This window comes from Antechinus flavipes, chromosome 2, assembly GCF_016432865.1.
Source record: "Antechinus flavipes isolate AdamAnt ecotype Samford, QLD, Australia chromosome 2, AdamAnt_v2, whole genome shotgun sequence".
NCBI classification, from domain to species: domain Eukaryota; kingdom Metazoa; phylum Chordata; class Mammalia; order Dasyuromorphia; family Dasyuridae; genus Antechinus; species Antechinus flavipes.
The window spans coordinates 161,721,621-161,738,140 of record NC_067399.1 but is presented as its reverse complement, the minus strand read 5'-3'; the positions used below and the strand labels follow the sequence as shown (position 1 = coordinate 161,738,140).

At 35.6% G+C, this 16,520-nt stretch overlaps 1 pseudogene; it reads left to right on the top strand.

Annotated features, from left to right (window-relative positions):
• The first annotated feature begins 2,778 nt into the window (after window positions 1-2,778).
• On the top strand, window positions 2,779-14,987 carry LOC127546510 (protein DBF4 homolog A-like; annotated as a pseudogene).
• Window positions 14,988-16,520: the final 1,533 nt, after the last annotated feature.

The window sequence follows — 16,520 nt, the reverse complement described above, 5'->3', positions numbered from 1 at the left end:
GACTGGGCTAGTAAGTGGAGGATTTCTTGCATTTTGCATTCTCTGCCTTACAATGTCTTTGATTGCCAGCACTGTCAGTTCAGGTTTAACACATTTCTATGGAGAACATCTGTGGCACACAGCATTCTTCATCCTGGCAAAAACAGACAAGGCAGGGCTGATTTCCCCCACTCACAGACACACACATACACCCTCCCACCCACCCAGCACAGGATATAGTCTGCCATGCACAGTGGCACTTAGACATTCTAAGCTTAGTTTCTTAGCATTGACAACCAGCAGCTTTCATCCTATTGGGCTCCTTTAAGATTTGATGCTCTCACTCCCTCCTCTTTTCTCCTTTTATGCTCCTTGTGACACACCTGGCAGAGCACAGTGGGACTGTATTGGACACTTCTTTCTACCTTCTCCTTCCTAGCTACCTCTTTATTCCTGAGCAAAAATGATGAAGTAGTCGAAGTTTTTTAGTGTTTTTTTTCTCCCCACTCTTCCTTAGCACAGTGCCTGGCACATAGTAGGTACTTAATAAATGTTTATCAACATAGTAGGCACTTAATAAAGAAAAGCTGCCTAACTGATCTTGTGTACCTTACACCGTCTTCCTCCCTGCCCCTGCCACCCATTAAGTGTCCTCTCTTTTCATTATATCCTAATCCCAATAATCTCCAGCCATCTCAGAGAAGAAAAAGCATCTAATAAGACAAATTCACAATTATGTTTAGTGACTTTATTAATTATCCCTTAGCTTGAAAGTAGACAATGCCTTGCCTAAAGGAGTAGTTTCTAAGGGAGAAATGAAATCATGAAAATGGATATAGAGTGCCAGGTATGGAGTCAGGAAGATTCCTCTTCATCTTCCTGAGTTTGAATCTGACCTCAGATAATTACTAGTTGTGTGATGCTGGGCAAGTAACTTAATCCTATTTGTCTCAGTCTTCATCTGTAAAATGAACTCAAGGAGGAGATGGCAGACCACTCCAGTATCTTTGCCAAGAAAATCCCAAATGAGATTATGGAGGTAGGGATGAGTGAAAAGTGACTGAAATGACAAAAATATTGAAAGAACTTTGGGTCAGCATAATTAAGAATTAAGAGCCACCAAAAAGTTATCAAACTGTACATACCCTTTGATCCATCTACTGGACTTATGTCCCAAAGAGATCTTAAAGGAGGGAAAGGGACCCACATGTGAAAAAATGTTTGTGGCAGCCCTGTTTGTAGTGGCAAGAAACTGGAAACTGGATGCCCATCAACTGGAGAATGGCTGAATAAATTGTGGTATATGAATATTATGGAATATTATTTTTCTGTAAGAAATGACCAATAGGAGGATTTCGGAGAAGCCTGGAGAGGCTTATATACACTGATGGTGAGGGAAATGAGCATAATCAGAAGATCATTATACATTATACAGAGTATCCTTCTTGGAGGGAAAAAGTACCTCAGGAGTATCTCATCCTTGAAACCATTTATTTTGACTTTGCAAAGGACTCTAGAAAATGGGTTACTTTGATCTCAAGTTGTTTAAAACACCATATAGGAAACACACAAGATGATAAGAAATGTCAGTGCTTATATATGAAAGTGAAAATAATTATCCTTTACCTTTAGTTTAGTGGGCTTAATGTCCGCACATATACGACCCAATTCTCCAGCCATCTCAATCCTTCAGGGCAATAGTTGTCCCTCGTGACTACGGGATTATTTTTGTTGAAGTCAAAAGGGCACTGTTACTTCATGCAGTCAAATATTTGCTTGTGATAATGAAACTTTGACACCTCTCTATTTCTAATCATCTGGAAGGACTTTTAATGGACTTAAAAGCTCAGGTGGCATATGTTTGGAGAGAAAAGGTGCTAACCTCTTAACACTTAGACTCTACAAACGAATATGTCATTAGCACCCTGCTTGCATTAGAAGCCTTTCCCTTGAGAATTGATATTTTGGGAGAAAGAATTACTTATATGGGTTCCTGGATGGCATCAAATAACCTTTCCTGAACTGAAGTGACCTGTGATTTTCTCTTCTTTGTCTTGCAAAGTCTACTGCCATGTGTGGCTTTGAGGCAAGGGATGAATCAGATCTTTGAGACTTTTTTACTTAATATCTTGATTTTTTTCTTTCTCCCTACCCCAACAATGGCAACTTTTAGCTACTTACATAAATTCAGAAAGTATGTATAAATCCAGAAAGTTCAGAACCTCCACTTTATTTGTGTTTTTGCTCTGTTTCCTATAAAATTAAGAATAGAAGATAGTAATTCTGATTTGTTAAATTATGTGATACCATTTTCAAGTTTGATTACATTCTATGACAATAAAGAACAAGACCTTCCTCTTTTATAGGCAGCCTATACTAAGCTATATCTATTCCTCTCTTTGAGTTTACTTTGGAACCTTGGAAGAAAGGCTCATTGAGGGAATAAACAATCCTTTTTGGTTTTAGCTCACTGACTTCATAGATTTAGAGGCACCCATAAAATAAGAATCTCTCATGGATAGAATTGTAACACACATGTGTCCACTAATATATTTCAGTGTGTATGAATACACATATGTTTGTGTGTGGGTGCACATATGTGCAATACATTTATGTGTGTGCTTGTATTAAACTATCATCCCAGAACTGGGCTCTTCCTTGTCACACTGAAAAGCAATTAAGCAAAAATAGACTAATTGAATTTTTTGCTCACTATTGAATCTGAGCTTCAGCTGGATATCTGCATCTCTTTCTTTCCTTTCTCTCCACCTCTTCCTCTGCTTTTATAAGCCAATAAGTATGAAGTTAAAAGCCAAGTCCTGTAGTGGGTTAGTCTTTGGTGGAGCCCCTTCAGGAAGTGTGGGTGCGTTCAAACCAAGGCACCCGCCCATGCTGCAGTCTTCCTGCTTTCCCTTTTCTCCACTGCCTTTCCTCCTTTGCAAATCTCTTCATTTCCTTTTCTGTCTAGATTTGGAGACATCTGTGATTCCTCTGAAAGAGTTCCTTTTTAAAGGCAGAAAGCAGTTTTCACAAGGTGCAAGAAAACAGGACCTCAGGCAGCAAGGGGAGCTGCTCCAAAGATTTTAATACTCCTCATATGAGCTGCAGGATTATCCTGCTGTAGAATGGTGGGAGCTGGCTTTTCAGTCCAGCATGTTCTATTCTATTTAAGTAGTCATTGGAACCATGTGGTGTTTTTCCTTTGGACCTTTAATTGCCATTGCATGGAACATAAAAATAACCCCAGATACTTTGCATTCATATTCGCAGTGGGAACACTTGATTATACATCTCTTTATAAATCCTATCCACAAAGACCAGGGTCCTTTGCTCTGCAAGGTCTTTTTTTCTCTCCAGTGGCTTTCATCCGAATGTAAGGATGCCAGCTCTTTCCTTGGTGATGCTCCAGGTATAAATGCACTGCTTATATAACTGACCTACCTTTTCTATTTTGACAAGATGTACACTGGGTCATTGTAGAAAGTTGTCTCATCATCATTTTTTCCTCCCATTTGGTAGTGTGATGGATACCCTTCTTACCAGAGCAATTGCCTTTTAAGCACTCACTACCCAGGTGCTTACAACTTCATTTTAAGTTCAGGCCTGCAATGATGGAAATTGGAATCCTTCCTAAAGAGGTTTTTGTCCTATTTAAACAGTCCTGCTGCAATGTTTGCTCTTTATCACTCAGTTCTCTTCCCCACTTTGCCAATATTTACCTTCTGCATAAGTCCTCTTTCGTTGTCCAGTGTTTATCTCATTGAAGTATTTGCCTTTCTTATTCCATTGTAGCATTCAAATCCCATTTTTGACAATTATTCATTGTGTCATTCAAGGCAAGTCTCTTTACCTCGAGGAGTCTCAGAGTTCTCCCCAGGATTTAACCTGTTGTGTCACAAACAAATTGCTATCTGTGTTGATGGAAGTTCTTCCTATATTGAGAGTTAATTTTCCCTGACTTTCTTCATTGTGTAAGCACAGTCTACCTTGTTTTGAGAAATGGGGAGGGAAAAGTTAAGCTTCATAGATGAAGCTGAAGAAGATTAATTTTGATAGTTCCCATCATTCTGAAAAAGAAATCAAATAATATGATAGCAATAAACATTAATGGTTTACTTAAAAGAATCATGCTAAGTAGGATCCAATAACCTACTCAATCCCTGCTCAAATGGCATTTTCCTCTATGAAGCTTTCCACAATCTTCCCCCATTTCCAATCCTTAAAATGGTCATCCCCTCATAAAATTTTATTATGAGTCACATTGTCCTAATTTCTTTCTATTCTATGTTATGCTGATCTGGATGATGGCAGATTCTTCTGAGAGACTGGCCTTCCAAAAGCAGGAACTTTTCTATTTTTATCTTGATATCCTCAATGACTATCATAGTATCTTGCATATAGTTGTACTTTTAAAATATTTATTAAATTGAATTTGTTTGTGGAATAACAGCTGCCCAGATAACTTTGGAGAATGTGTATAAAGAATTCTGCAGCATGAAGCAACTGACTCCACAGTGAATGAGGATCAAGATCTGAAGGTCACAGGATGGATCCTCTAGAAGAGACTTCTAGACTACACCTTCTCATCTAGTAAAATCCCTTGTAAAAACAGATAACAATGATTCAGGGAAATTTTATTTTTCAAATTAGGAAAACAAAAAAGAAATTCCTGATTGAACAACCATTTGTCCTCAGGATGTAAGTAAACCATAGAACTGAATATGAGGGTTCCTTGGTGAGGTGTCCCTTCTTTGCCTACTATACTCTTCAGGTTATATGTGAAAAGAAAGAGAGTTTTTCTCTTTTTTCCAAAACTCCTGGCCCCCCAATCCATCATTCTTCTAGTCAAGAAAAGAGAAGGCAGAATAGCTAAGATTCTTTAACCTTTCTGTGACATCTTTCCTATACAAGATCATGGGCAAAACCCCAAGTTTTCTTTCCTTTTCTGAATGGTACTACTCTTCTCCAATTGACTTTTTCTTTTGTAGTTTCCTCTAGTTTCTGATGCTACTCATCTCCTTTCGTGTTGAAAATCTGTGATCTCCTCCATGTGAAAAACTTTTCACAAGAGAAGATAAAATCCATGTTTTACTTAAGAGAATTTCTTGTTTGCATCAAGGTGGTACAATGCTGGCCCTGGAGACAAGAACACCTGAGTTTAAATCCAATCTCACTTACTTACTGGGCAAATCACTTTATCTCTGCTTGCCTAAGTTTCCTCAATTGTAAAATGGGGATAATAACAGAATCTCCCTCTCAAGGTTTTGCGAGGATCTAATGAAATACTATTTGTAAAGCACTTTGCAAAGTACCTGACAAGTACTAGGAATTATGTAAATTCACATTCTCCACAATGACCTCCACAAAGAAGTTAAATAATATACTCAAAGGCATGTCAGATTCCCAATGCCAAGCCCACCACTCTATTAACCAACCCATACTTATTTCTCATATAAGAATGAAATAAGGAAATATATTCTTAAATATATCTTATTAGTCACAGACTTATTCAACTTACATCATTGCCATACCCATTATAATTATCATGTAATAATGTTCAGTTGATGTCTGGAGAAATTATGCGATACCAATATTCTCAATTTGATGCTTCTGTTTTTGATTACCAGAGGCAGTCAGAACACTTGTAACTGACTCCTCTGCTTATGGTCTTCTTAAGTTCTTCCTTATCATATCATATTACTGAATAGTATATGTTCAGGAAGTTATATATTTTGCAGTATAAGCAATTGATTTCTTATGAAACTTCAGAGACAACTAGCTTTCAATTTAAAACAGATTTTATTGCCAAATCTTCTTAGGAATTTGGACATAGAACAAACTTTTTTGATCTAGAAGGATAACTACAGTGGAAAAATGAATTGAACCCACTGAGAGGCCAAGTTTGTTTTTACCATTAGATGGAAGCATTACTCACAATACCCTCTCTGAATGAATTTGTTTTGTCTCTTCTCATTGGACATATTTTCCTACATAAGAGAAGAAAGGTAGCATGGGGAGGAAGGTGGGAAATGTCATGCAGCCTAACTTTCTATTCCTCCGAGTGCTTGTTAATAAAACTTCACTGAAAAAATAAGTCTACAATGCTAAGGAGATATATATGCTAGAGTCCAGATTGTACAGAAAAAACCTAAAGTTTTCCAGTTTTCCACTAAGTATGAAATCCACAAGCATGAGTTGACCCACACCTAACACCACATTCCAAGATATGGTCAAAATGGGTTCATGATTTATATAGAGAGAGTATTATTATAAGCAAATTAGAAGAACATTGGATAAGTTTACCTCTCAGATCTGTGAAGACGGAAGGAATTTGTGGCCACAGAGGAGCTGGAGTGAATTACTGAAGGCAAAATGTATAATTTCAATTTTATCAAGTTAAAAAGGTTTTATACAAACAAGACCAATGCAGACAAAATTAGAAGGGAAATAGTAAATTGGGGGAAAAATTTACTTCCAAGGATTCTGATAAAGGGTTCTCATTTCTAAAATATATAGAAGATTAACTCAAATTTAGAAGAATTCAAGCTATTCTCCAACTGATAAATGATCAAAGGATGTGAACAGACAATTTTCAAATGAAGAAATTAAAACCGTTTCTAATTATATGAAAAAGTGTTCTAAATCACTATTGATCAGATAAATCAAAATTAAGACAACTCTGAAATACTACTATACACCTCTCAGATTGGCTAAAATGACAGGAAAAATAATGATGGATCTTGGAGGGGATGTGGGAAAACTGGGACACAAATACATTGTTGATGGAATTGTGAATGGATCCAACCATTCTGAAGAGCTATTTGGAACTCCGCTCAAAAAGTTATCAAACTCTGCCTACCCTTTGATCCAGCAGTGTTACTACTGGACTTATATCCCAAAGAGATCTTAAAGGAGGGAAAGGGACCCACATGTGCAAAAATGTTTATAACATCCCTTTTCATGGTGGCAAGAAACTGGAAACTGAATGAATACCCATCAGCTGGAGAATGGCTGAATAAATTATGGCAGATGAATGTTATGGAATATTATTGTGCTATAAGAAAGACCAGCAGGATGATTTTAGAGAGTCTTAGAGAGACTTACATGACCTGATGCTATGTAAAGTGAGTAGAATCAGGAGAACATTGTACATGGCAACATCAATATTATATGGTGATCAATCCTGATGGATGTGACTCTTTCTGGCAATTAGATAATTGATGCTAGTTCCAATGATCTTGTGATAAAAAGAACCATCTACACCCAAAGAGAGAACTGTGGGAATGGAATATGTATCAAAACATAACATTCTCACTCTTTTTGCTATGGTTTGTTTGCATTTTGTTTTCTTACTCATTTTCTTTCTTTTTTGATCTGAAAATCTGAAACACAAGGCTATGCAAGGGTCAGTGTTGAAAAATTATCCGTGCAAATGTTTTGAAAATAAAAAGCTTTTAAAAAAGAAATCACATGCATGTGGAAGAAATAAGATAGAATTTAGTGGAAGAGAGAATACCTTTATTTACTGCCATGGCAGGTCTTGTTTCTTGGCTCCACTTTGGTTAGACATACCTAAAGTGTTCTATTTTATCCTAGAAGCCATTTTGGGGAAATCCATTAATACCCTGGAGAGCAGCTGCCAAAGGGTGATTAGAATGAACAAGAGCCTTTCGAATATGCCATATAAGGGTTATTTGAATTTTCTGGGAATGTTTACCCTAAAGAAAGATTAGGGTTAGGGAGATGGGGCAGTCAAGAGCTGTTTTCAAGTATTTGAGAGATCTTATAGCAGAAAGATATGGCAGACAAAGCCCATAAAATCATAGATTTAAAACTAAAAATATCTTAAACATTAAGTAATTCAACACCCTCATTTTACAGATAAAGAAACAGATAGTTAGAAGTTGAATGACTTGCCTACAGTAAAATAATTTTATTTACAACTCTTTCCATTATACCACAATACATCTGTTCCTATCAATTATAAAAAAGTAGATATAGTGCTCAATTCACCAGGTATCATTAAGGAGGGATTTACTATATGCAAGTACAGTGCTAAGTTCTGTCAGGCACACAAAGAGATAAATAGCTCCTACCTCCTTATACTAATTCTTACAACTTAGGGAGAAAAAATATTGATGTGATCATTTAACAAATGTAATAATAGCTAAATGCTAGCTTTTACACAGCACTTCAAAGTTTGCAAAATCAATTTTTAATGTATTATCGGATCCTCACAACAACCTTAGAAATTAGATGCTTTTATATCAGACAAGAACACTGAGGGTGAGAGAATTCAAGTGACTTGGCCAGGATCATTCAGTTAACTTTCTCAGGCAGGATTTGAGTTCATTTGAATCATAAGACTTTCTTGTCTTCTATCCAATGTACCACTTAGCTTTCTACAGTTTAAGGTAAGTCAAATATAGTACATGTATTAGGTACAAGAAATGTTGAGAAGTTTTTCTCCTGAGCTGGGTATGGTAAAGAAATTCTTCCAGAAAATTTCCCCATTAAAGTGGGTCTTGAAAAATTAAGATAATTTATATAGACGATTAAAGAAAAGAAGATATATCAGGCTGGAGGAACCATATAAACAAAGTCATAAAGTCAGGAAAGTACAGATTGTATTTGGAAAATAGTACTTCAGACTAGTTTGAATAAAACAGCAATTAGAATAATAGTACTTAGGGAGTTAAAGCTTCTGGACAAGTGTCATTATCCTTGTTTAAGACAACTTAAAATTCAGCTCCTTCTAGAAACCTTTTCTGTTGAATACCATTCCTGACTAAGCTCTTTAGTAACTTCATTTATTCCAATTCTACTTGTACATCATAGATTTAGAGCTGAAAAGTGTATAATGATCAATCCCCTCATTTTATAGATGAAAAAACTGAGATTTATAGAGATTTGAGTGAAAGTGGCAAAGTAGCCTATTAAAGATTTGATTATAAACAACCATAAAAAAATCTTTCTAACAATCAAATCTCTTTTTAAAATATAAACAAGACACTTCTTCAGGAGTAGTACCTTCCCCTTTCTGGAGAACTTCAAGCAAAACCTGGATAATTTTTTTTGTGTGTGTATGGAGATCATAAGAAGGATTTCTCAGTAAGGGAGGAATTAAACACAGTAGTTTCTGAGGTCCTTTCCATGTTCCAGTCTCAGTGATTCTATTATCTTACCAAGGATGTTATGCTAGCCCCAAACAGCCATCTGGGAAGAAGTCTGAAGCTTCATTTCTGGAAGTGAGTAACATGATCCAGTTAGCATTCAATTTCCATGCTGGCAGCTGATTTATTTTCTAATTGTAGGGTTGTTTGGGAGGTGTGCATTTTCTTTCCCAAGTTGCCACTGACTGCAAAAGGTAATTACTGAAACAGTTCAGCTCCTGTTGTAATATGGAAGCCACTCATTTTCTTGAAATGACTTAACCCCTGCTGTCTGCTGAGATATCCCTGAAGAGCGGACAGAGAGGTCCACATTACAGAGTGGAATATTCTTTTCTGTCTCTCAGCTTTATGAAGCAACATTTATTGCCTCCTTATAAAGCTAAAGTTCCTCAAAGATAGATAGGAAGACAGGATATTGGAAGATATAGCCATTTAAAACACTCCAGAAAGGGGGCTCTATCATGTTATACAAGCCTCTTGTCTATTTTGAAAAAGGCAGAGAATCTTCAAAGTACCTTCCGGTGGATGGTGGACTTTGCATTGACACACCTAATGTCTACAGAAAAAGGACATTTTTCTCCCTGAAAATCTCTTCTTCAGCACTTTCTTCAAGTTTTACCTGGTCAATCTTTAAAAAACAAAAAACAAACAAATACAAAAACATCATATAAATAATCATACAAAATTTCGTTTGAGGAAGAACAAAATAAAAATGATCATTAAATTAGGGTTTTGGCAGATCAAATATTATGTTTTGTAGTCAAGGCTCAGATATTTTCTAAAGTGAGTAGTCTCTGTAAACAGAAAGATAAAAATTAGTATTTATATGGCACTATAAGTTTTTTAAAAGCTGTTTACAAATATTATCTCCTTTGATCCTAACAGCAATTCTGGGATAAAGGTGCTATATATTAACTCTAGTTTACAGATGAGAAAACTGAGGCAAACAGAACTTAAATGATTTCTCCAGTCTGCGGCTGGATTTGAACTCAGATCTTACTAATTCCAGGCCCAGCAGTCTGTGGAAGCAGAAATATGCTTGGCTCACTGCAGATTTCTTTCACATTTGATGCCATTTCCCCTTGGTAATAAAATGGATTTCCAGAATGCAATTGCATTTCCAAAGTCTTTCTTCTCAGAGGTTCAAAAACTTGGGGCTGACATTTGACACTTTTGTGATTTTAAATAAATCACTTTCCATCTCTGTTTCCACCCTCCACCCATGGAAAAGGAGGCAACTTGGGGCTGACATTTGACACTTTTGTGATTTTAAATAAATCACTTTCCATCTCTGTTTCCACCCTCCACCCATGGAAAGGAGGCAACTGGACCTCTCAGGTCCATCTGAGTTCTGAATCTATACTCTTAGGTGCCTGTAAATAGGAGTGGTATAGGGGAAATAACATTGACTCTGTAGTCAGACTGAGCAATCTGAATGACTCTGGGAAAGACTAAATCTCCATAGTCAGGACTTAGATTCCTTATCTATAAAATGAAGGAATTGGATTAAATGTCCCCCAAGGACCATTCTGATTCAAAATTTACAATATGTTACATTAAATTTAAAACTCTAATTTCCCCTCTTTACTAACTGATAAATTTCCTTCCTTTCTCCATCCCCTTAGCCCCCCATGACCATCCACTCAATTTTAAATCTTTGCAAAGGTGTTGATATTGTCCAATGGCTTCATGATTTTTCAGGGCATTTTCTTACCTTTGGAAAGACCAGGAGTAAATGGTCAAGTAGTTCTGAAAAGGACTATTTCTAATACTCCTAGAATCACAGGGCTAGAAGAAAAGATCAGGGATAAAATGATAGGTTTATGTAATCTGCTTTTCAAAGCACTCAGAGTGATTCATCAAGTTATCTTTTTCAGCAGACACATTTCAGTTTACTGATAGAGAGAACGATATAAGCAAAGATGGAACTATGGAGTCTTGTTCCTAAAGAAAAATCAGTTGGTTGATTGGGGGTTGAGGAGGCTTTCAAAACAGTCTGATTTTGAGTGTGAAAATATTGGGAAAGGAAACAGCCTGTCACTCAGGGAGTCTGGTCCTTGGATCTATAGGAATTAGAAAGAAGAGTAAATTTTAGGAAGGATGCAATAGAGATAGGCCCCTAGGACATGGCAGCCTGGAGACAGTAGTTCCTCCTGGCAGGCAGATCAATGGATAATTATAAAACAAGACATAGAGCTGGAAAAAAATTGTAGAAAGAAAGCATATATTTAATTTATTTCTTTTTTATTATAGCTTTTAATTTACAAAGCATATGCATGGGTAATTTTTCCAGAGGCCCTTGCAAAGCCTTCTGTTCCAAATTACCCCCTTCTTCCCCTCATTCCCTCCCCTAGATGGCAGGTAGTCCAATACATGTTAAATATATTAAAATATATGTTAAATCCAAGATATGTATAGATATTTATACAGTTATCTTGCTGTACAAGAAAAATTGGATCAAAAGGGAAAAAAAATGGGGAAGAAAACAAAATGCAAGCAAACAACAACAGAAAGAATGAGAATGCTAAGTTGTGGTCCACACTCAATTCCTACAATCCTCTCTTTGGTTGTAGATGAAGTATATATATAGTTTAGAGAGGATGCTAGCCTCAGAATGGGGAAAAGCCCCATTTATCCCAAGTTAGGTAAACCTCTGATAATGAGATTATGATCTGCTTCTAGTGAATTGGTGATAATAGTGGGCTGAATTTCCAATCTTGCAATTCTAAATCACCAAGGCATACTATTTTATCAAAAAAAAAATCAGACAGGCAGGCAAATAAATATATATATATAAATACCTTTTAGTTGGCCAGCACCTTGGAAAATTATATGGAACAGGGAAAATGAATAGAGAAATTCTTTTTTGAAAAATCTAGAATAGGAAAGGTAGAACAATCATAGACTGCATTAAGAGAAATATAATGTCCAAGACTAGTGTAGTGATGTCCACTTGGCTCTTCTCTGATACTTTTGAAGAATTATGGTCAGCTCATATAATTCATTTTAGGCAAGGCTTTTGGGAGAATCAAATGAGATAATATTTGGAAAGCAGAAGTGCCTGGCACATGGTCAGCATTTAATAAGTACTTATTTCCTTCTCTTCTTTCTTCAAGTATTTGCAAGGTTGTCATAAAGAAGCAAGATTTTATTTCTTTTATTTCTTCCTGTTCCCAGAAGGTTGGGGATGATGAGTTGAAGTTGTAAAGAAGCAGATTTAAGCTTACTATAAGGAAGCACTTCCTCCTAATTAGAGCTCTCCTAAAGTGGAATGAGCAGCTGCAGGAAGCAGTGGGTTCTCCTTCATAGGAGATCTTCACGCAAAAGCAGCTGTATGACCATTTGTTGAGAGAGAGTCATTTTTTGAGGTTTGGTTTGGACTAGATAGCATCTTAGGTTCTGTGAAGATAGCTGTATCTTTTGATTAGCAGAAAGAGTTCTTGACTAGTATACAAGAGATTATAGTTCTTGTTACAGATCTGTTGCTTTTTAAAGTGTTTATCTTTGAGTAAATTAATTAAACTTTCTCTACTTCCTTTTCCTCTCAATAAAATGTCCTGTCACTAAATGTCATGAGATGCAAAATGGAAATATCATTGTTATTGTCATCATCATCTTCATCATCAGCATCAACAATAACAATCCTAGGCTAGAGTGTGGAATCACAAAGCAGAAAGCTGAATTTGAAATCTGAAAAGAAGAGTTCAAAATATTGCCTCTGACACTACTGATATGACCTTAGGCAAACCTTTGAACTACTCTGTGTATCTGTTTCTTCACCTGCAAAATGAAAATTTTGGACTATGTAGCTTCTAAGGTCCCTTTTAGATTTAAATTCTTTGAATCTATAAGTGATTTCACATGTCTGGGTTCAAGTTGTCTCATCTGTTAAAGGGGACTGACAATATTTGTAATGCTTATCTCGTAGAATTGTTGTGGTAAAAGTGTTGTAGAGAACCTCAAAATGCTGCATAAAAATTGTCAACAATTGTCTTAAAATATATTTTACTTTTTTAACCATCTTTAGTCAATCATCAAGCATTTTTTAAAATGCCTACTATGTGTCAGGTACTGCACTAAGTGCTGAGCATTCAGAAAGGCATAAAAGAGTTCCTGTTCTTGTAAAACTCATGGTCTACTGTAGGAGACAAAATGCAAACAACTATGGAAAAACAAATTATATTTAGGATAACTTAAAGATAGTCCACAAGGTAAAGGCACTAGAATTAAGAGGGAATGGAAAAGTAAGATTTTTACCTAAATTAGGGAAACCAGGATGCAGAAATAAGAAGGAAGAGAATTCCAGACCTGGGGGACAGGGTAAAGGGCAGCTCAAAGGCCAGCCTCACTGGATTTAAGAGCTTGTGGTTTAAGGGCAGGGTAGGAGTAGTATTTAATTGTAATAGGACTGGAAAAATAGGAAAAGGCCAGATGATAGAGGGCTTTATAAACCAAGTACAGAATTTTATATTTGATCATGGAGGTTGTAAGGAGTCACTAAAGTTTTTTAATTAAGGAATCCCTGTAGTGGACTAAAGTAGAGAGAGAGCTGAAGCAAAGTGATCAACCAATTGGATATTATAATAGTAAAGATGTGAGGTAATAAGGGCCTTTAGTGGGAGCAGTGTCAGAGGAGAGGAGATATATATGAGAAATATTTCAAAAGTAAAATCAACAGGCTTTGCCTCAAGTCCCTCTTCTAAATGAACAACACAGAAACTTTGCACAGAGTACTCAGTTTCAAGTTGTTGATGATATCATATCCAAGTTGGTGTATGATTTTGTAGAATACAAAAATAATATATCTAGAAGAGTAAAATGCAATATTGGATCTTTTGCCCCCATTACTGGAAATACTTTAAAAAGGAATGAACTTGAAAAGGAACTGGAATTGCACTGTGTTTCCCCAAATGACCCTCAGGGAAATCCTACCCAACAGGTGATAAAACAGGATTTCCAATATCAAGAAACAAGGATCTTTCACAGAAAGTTGCCTTCAGTTCAGAGCCTATAGATTTATTTGCTTCATGCAGCCCATGTCCTTACAATTCAACAACACTTGGAGAGCATTTGGACTGTAGAAAGTCTTCTATAATAAATCCAGTGAAAGAGAACATTAAGCTGGATTTGGCACAAGTACCTCTGAATAATGATATGCAGGGATGTACTCCTGAAGTTTCTGACCATAAAGGAATTAGAAACAAAAAAGACTTAGAAGAATTAAAAAACAGAATACTGCCTATATATCCTAGAGACATTTATGCATGTTTCTGATTTTGATGAAACAGACAAAAATGTATCTCAACTAAAACGAAAGTCAGATAGTACACTTTTTCCAGATAACTGTCAGAAGAAGAAAAGTACTAGCTCCCCACATCATAATGATTCTAGTCTTAGAGTCATTAGCAATTCACCAAAACAATCAATAGGTCAAGCCCAGATAGTATCCTATAGTCCTCCTGGTGAAGAACCCAAACAAGTGGATGTCTAAAGTACAACAGTTTATCTTCAGGGAGGCTGCACTGCAAAGTAAAAATTATATTAGGAAGAAACAAAAAAAGAAGTCAGAAGAAAAATGTTGAATGACATTTAAAGAATAAAACAGAGTTTCCTGCTACAAAGGAAGAAAACAGTATTTGTAGTTCACTAATACAGTCTTTAGTAGAATTATTTTAAACCACTGAAGACAATTCTGAGTTTTTGGGTTTTACAAGCTGTTCTGAAAACCATGGTTCATGTGACGTTTTAGAGGTTTGGGAAGAAGAAACTGGAAATAGTTTATTGTCCATGTTTCTCTCTTCCCCTTCTTCAACTTCCACATTTACTGGGTTTTAGAGAAGTATTTTTTTGTTTTTGTTTGTAATTTGTAATTTTTTCACAAATGGTAAGGATTGTATTCCTGAAAATATTTTTATATATATGTAAAAATTTTTGTTTTATTATTTGTGTCATCTGTACATTTAAATAACTATATGTAAATATTAAAAATAAAGATGATTATTAGTATTTTCCTAAAAATGAAGTACTTTTATATAAATAAATGCAACTGAAGCCAAGGTGTCTGCTACCGCTTGCATATTATTAACATAATTTCTAAATAAAATTGTTTCTAAACAATCATTTAATTATTAACTTGTGCTGCAAGAAAATGATTTGCACTGGAAACATAATTTTGAGTAACAGAATTTATATAAAAACTAGTGTCTTTCATTTGGGTGTTATGATAAAATTTATTTAATATTAGATCTGAGACATGCATACCACTGATATCTACCTAGCATGATAAAAGGAACATGTTTACAAATGGGTGAATTAGTGTTGCCTTAAGAGATAAGCTTGGTTTTTGTTGAGCAATGTTTTTAAAGGTATGTCTCGTTGATTTGTCCTTTGATTTTCTTGAACTGAGTATGTGCCAGTACAATAAAAACAAGACTCCCTAAAAAAAAAAATAGACTTTGTCATATGAATATGTAAGATGGGTGAGGGTGAAGAATTGAAGATGATACCTAGTTTGTAATCCTACTTGACCAGTAGGATGTTATATTAACTCAAAAGTAATAGAGAAGTTTGGGTGAGAAAAGGATTTTGAAGAAAAAAATAATAAATTCAGGTTTGAACATGTTGAATTCAAGATGCTGACAAGATCTCCAGTTCAAGATGTCCACTAAGGCAATTAGAGATTTGAGTCTACAGGTTGGAAGAGAGATTAGAGCTGGACAGAAGAATTCTGAATCATTGGCACAGAGATGATAATCAAATCTATGGGAGTGGATGAGGTCACCAAGCAAAATAATGTAGAGAGGAAAGAAAAGGACCTTGGACAAAGCCATAGGAAATATTTCCCTTCTCTGGGTTAGAAGATGAGAACTGAATGAAGAACCAGCAAAAGAAACTGAGACTTAGTTGTCAGATAGATAAGAGGAGATCCAGGATAAAAAAGCTCACAAAAACCTAAAGAGAAGAGAGTATTAAGAAAAAGAGGGTGATTCTTTCCACACAAATAAAATCAGATCTAAACAATTGGAAAAATATCAAGTGCTCTTGGATAAGTTGAGCAAATATAATAAAGATGACAATACTACTTAAACTAATCTATTCATTTAGTGCTATACCAATCAAACTCCCAAGAAACTATTTTACTGACATAGAAAAAATAACAACAAAATTCATCTAGAAAAATAAAAGGTCAAGAATTTCAAGGGAACTAATAAAAAAAATCAAATGAAGGTCGCCTAGCTGTACCAGATCTAAAACTATATTATAAAGCAGCAGTCATCAAAACCATTTAGTACTGGCTAAGAAATAGAGCAGTTGATCAGTACAATAGGTTAGGTTCACAGGACAAAATAGTTAGTAACTATAGCAATC